Below are 5,107 nucleotides of genomic sequence, written 5' to 3'. Positions count from 1 at the left end.
TTTCGCTAACCAGTTTAATTTCTCGATTCCGACATATATTATCTGCTGAAATTAATTTACCATTTGCTAATTCGAGTAAAAATTTACTATCCAAAGGCGTCAATGGACAACTTAATTTAGCACAAAAATCTCTACTCATATAGCTTCTATCCGCACCCGAATCAAATAAAACGTAAGCAGATTTATTATCAATAAGAAACGTACCCGTAACAAGCTCCGGATCTTCCTGCGCCTCTGCCGCATTAATATTAAAAACTCTTCCGCGGCCTTGTCCATTCATGTTCTCCTGGTTCGGGCAATTTCTAATAATGTGGCCCGGTTTTCCACATTTATAACAAACTACATTGGCATAACTTGCTCCGATACTACTTGCTCCGCCATTACTCGTTCCGACACTATTTGTTCCTTTCGTTCTATTAACCCCTGGTCCATAGACCTCACACTTCGCCGCGCTATAACCATTTCTTTTACACTTGTTGCAAAATTTGGTGCAGAACCCCGAGTGATACTTTTCACACCTTTGGCATAGCTGCTTCTGATTGTTGTTGTTGTTGCGGTTATTATTGTTGTTGGGATGATTGTTGTAGTTGCTGCTGTTGTTGTTGTTGTTGTTGTTGTTATTGTTGTTGGGTCGTTTGTTGTAGTTGCGATTGATGTTGCGATTGCTGGGATAATTGTTGCGATTATTATTGTAATTGCTGCTGTTGTTGTATTGGTGATTCTTATCACCGTTTTCCTCCCACTTTCTTTTGACTTGCTTCACATTGGCCTCTTCAGCAGTCTGTTCTTTAATTCTTTCTTCAATCTGGTTCACTAGTTTGTGAGCCATTCTACATGCCTGTTGTATGGAGGCGGGCTCGTGTGAACTTATATCTTCTTGGATTCTTTCTGGTAATCCTTTCACAAACGCGTCGATCTTCTCTTCCTCATCTTCGAATGCTCCCGGACACAATAGGCACAATTCTGTGAATCGTCTTTCGTACGTGGTAATATCAAATCCTTGGGTTCGTAACCCTCTAAGTTCTGTCTTGAGCTTATTGACCTCGGTTCTGGGACGGTACTTCTCGTTCATCAAGTGCTTGAATGCTGACCACGGTAGTGCGTACGCATCGTCTTGTTCCACTTGCTCTAGATAGGTATTCCACCATGTTAACGCAGAACCTGTGAAGGTATGCGTAGCGTACTTTACTTTGTCCTCTTCAGTACACTTACTTATGGCAAACTCCGATTCGACCTTCTCGGTCCACCGTTTCAATCCGATCGGTCCTTAGGTTCCATCAAATTCCAAAGGTTTGCAGGCAGTGAATTCTTTGTAGGTGCATCCTACACGATTTCCTGTACTGCTAGATCCAAGGTTATTGTTGGTATGTAGCGCAGCCTGTACTGAGGCTATGTTTGAAGCTAGAAAAGTACGGAATTCCTCTTCATTCATATTCACGGTGTGTCGAGTAGTCGGTGCCATTTCCTTCAAAATAGTCAAATGGAACAAGTTAATCATATAGAATATTAAGAGTAGTTAATAGTATTTCGTAGCATAATATGAACTCATTTATAAAAGCTTTTTCTTTATATTAGCGTTTTATAAGTTTAAATTCGGGTAGTACCTACCCGTTAAGTTCATACTTAGTAGCTAATATACAATTCAACTACTACAATTCTTATATGAAAAACTGATTATAATAATATTTCGCGTTCAAACTTTTATACAATATTTTACAAACTTACAATACCGCTTATTTTACATAAAGCATGAAATATAGCACACAATAACTTTGATACAAGATAGTTGTGAAGATAATTCTAGCTAGTACACAAGTCGTTCAGCAAAGGCAATAAAGACACGTAATTCATACGTCCAGAAACAAGTCATGCATTCTGGTTTTACTAGGACTACTTCCCATCCTTGGTCTTGTGGAACATAACCGTTATGGCCGTTGATAAGACAGCGTGTTGTAACGTCGTCAAAGGGACGAGGGTTACGTAATGTCCAACAGTCCCGTAACAATCTAAAAACCTCATTTCTTACCCCAATTACCGACTCCGTCACTTGTGGGAACGTTTTGTTTAATAGTTGTAGCCCGATGTTCTTGTTCTCACTTTTGTGAGAAGCGAACATTACTAATCCGTAAGCATAACATGCTTCTTTATGTTGCATGTTAACCGCTTTTTCTAAATCACGAAGTCCAATATTCGGATATATTGAGTCAAAATAATTTCTTAACCCATTGCGTAAAATAGCATTTGGGTTCCCCGCAATATATGCGTCAAAGTAAACACATCGTAACTTATGGATTTCCCAATGTGATATCCCCCATCTTTCGAACGAAAGCCTTTTATAAACCAAGGCATTCTTGGAACGTTCTTCGAATGTCTTACAAACTGATCTCGCCTTAAATAGTTGTGCCAAAGAATGCTGACCGACTCTAGACAAGATTTCATCAATCATGTCTCCGGGTAGGTCTCTTAAAATATTGGGTTGTCTATCCATTTTGTGTTTTTATACTGTAAAATAGACAAGAGTTAGATTCATAAAAAAAATACTTATTAATACAAGCAATTTTTACATATATCATAAAGCATAAGCACACTATATTACATATATTACACCACACGAATACAACTATCTTATTCCGACTCGCTTGTTTCTTCTTCTTCGGTTTTGGTTCGTTTTGTCAAGTTTCTAGGGATATATGATGTTCCCCTAATACGAGCCGTAATTTTCCACATTGGTTTAGAAAAACCTGGTGGTTTAGAGGTTCCCGGGTCATTGTTACAACTTAAGGACTTCGGGGGTTGACGATACATATAAAGTTCATCGGGGTTGGAATTAGATTTCTCTATTTTTATGCCCTTTCCCTTATTATTTTCTTTTGCCTTTTTAAATTCAGTTGGGGTAATTTCTATAACATCATCGGAATTCTCGTCGGAATCCGATTCATCGGAGAATCGGTAATCCTCCCAATATTTTGCTTCCTTGGCGGAAACACCATTGACCATAATTAACCTTGGTCGGTTGGTTGAGGATTTTCTTTTACTTAACCGTTTTATTATTTCCCCCACCGGTTCTATTTCTTCATCCGGTTCCGATTCTTCTTCCGGTTCCGATTCTTCTTCCGGTTCCGACTCTTCTTCCGGTTCCTCTTCGGGAACTTGTGAATCAGTCCACGAATCATTCCAATTTACATTTGACTCTTCATTATTATTAGGTGAATCAATGGGACTTGTTCTAGAGGTAGACATCTATCACATAATATCAAACGCGTTAAGAGATTAATATATCACATAATATCCACATGTGAAAAATATATAGTTTCCAACAAAATTTGTTAAGCAATCATTTTTCAAGTAAACAAGGTCGAAGTCCAGACTCACTAATGCATCCTAACAAACTCGATAAGACACACTAATGCAAAATTCTGGTTCTCTAAGACCAACGCTCGGATACCAACTGAAATGTCCCGTTCTTATTGATTAAAAACGTTCCATATTAATTGATTTCGTTGCGAGGTTTTGACCTCTATATGAGACGTTTTTCAAAGACTGCATTCATTTTAAAATAAACCATAACCTTTATTTCATCAATAAAGGTTTAAAAAGCTTTACGTAGATTATCAAATAATAATAATCTAAAATATCCTGTTTACACACGACCATTACATAATGGTTTACAATACAAATATGTTACAACAAAATAAGTTTCTTGAATGCAGTTTTTACACAATATCATACAAACATGGACTCCAAATCTCATCCTTATTTAAGTATTGATGTCGAACGAGGTGTATATAAAATAGCTTATATTTTACTAGGAAATACTATTAAATACGATACAATTTTACACAAGATATTTATTTATTTATAGAATGGATATACTTAAACCTTGCTACAACACTTATAGGCAGTGTACCTAATCGTACAGTAGTGTAGTTTTTAGTAAGTCCGGTTCGTTCCACAGGGAAATCTTTAAACAAAGCTCAACGCTATATTAGTTTACTTTTATAAAAATACAAATATATATATAAGTGATATTATTATTATAAAGGGGGGTTTTTACCGTTTAATGACCGGTTTGTCGATTTTAAAACTTTAGTCGCAGTTAAAACCTAATGTAAAATATAAAATAAATACAAGACTTTAAATTAAAGCGTAAAGTAAATAACGATAATGAAATTGCGAATAATAAAAATGCGATAAAATTAAATTGCGATAATTAAAATTACGATAATTAAAAGTGCGATTAAATAACAATAAAAATAAATAAAAGTGCGATAATTAGAAGTGCAATTAAATATAAAATAAAGGAAATTAAATATGAAATAAAAGAATTATGCTTATTTAAACTTCCGTAATCATGATGTTTGACGTGTTGATTTTAGTTTTATGCCCATGGGTTAATTGTCCTTTGTCCTGGATTATTCAATATGTCCGTCTGGTTTTTGTCCATAACAGTCCATCAGTCATAAATATAAAGTGCAAGTGTCCTTGTCAAATTATTATTATACCCGAAGATAAATATTCCAACTAATTGGGGATTCGAATTGTAACAAGGTTTTAATACTTTGTTTAATGAATACACCAGGTTATCGACTGCGTGTAAACCAAGGTTTTACTACTTTGTTAACAATTACACCAATTACCCTTGAATGTAATTTCACCCCTGTTTTGATTATTCTAGTGGCTATTAATCCATTCCCGTGTCCGGTTAAATGAACGATTATTCGTACATATAAATACCCCGCCCATCGTGTCCGATCGAGTGTATATGGTAATTTATAGGGACGCCCAATTGTAAATCTTTATATTAACATTAACAAACTTTCATTTAGTTAAACAAATATAAAGCCCATTAATAGCCCATAGTCTAGTTTCCACAAGTGTCGTTCTTTTGTCCAAACCCCAATTATGGTACAAAGCCCAATTACCCAATTTTAGTAATTAGCCCAACATCATGATTACTTCATTTTAAATAAGCATAATAATAACTTAGCTACGAGACATTAATGTAAAAAGGTTGAACATAACTTACAATGATTAAAAATAGCGTAGCGTTACACGGACAGAATTTCGACTTACACCCTTACAACAATTGCTAACATACCCTTATTAT

The sequence above is a fragment of the Rutidosis leptorrhynchoides genome, chromosome 8 (genome assembly GCF_046630445.1).
Source record: "Rutidosis leptorrhynchoides isolate AG116_Rl617_1_P2 chromosome 8, CSIRO_AGI_Rlap_v1, whole genome shotgun sequence".
In the NCBI taxonomy this organism is placed as follows: domain Eukaryota; kingdom Viridiplantae; phylum Streptophyta; class Magnoliopsida; order Asterales; family Asteraceae; genus Rutidosis; species Rutidosis leptorrhynchoides.
Note: the sequence above shows the minus strand (reverse complement) of the source record.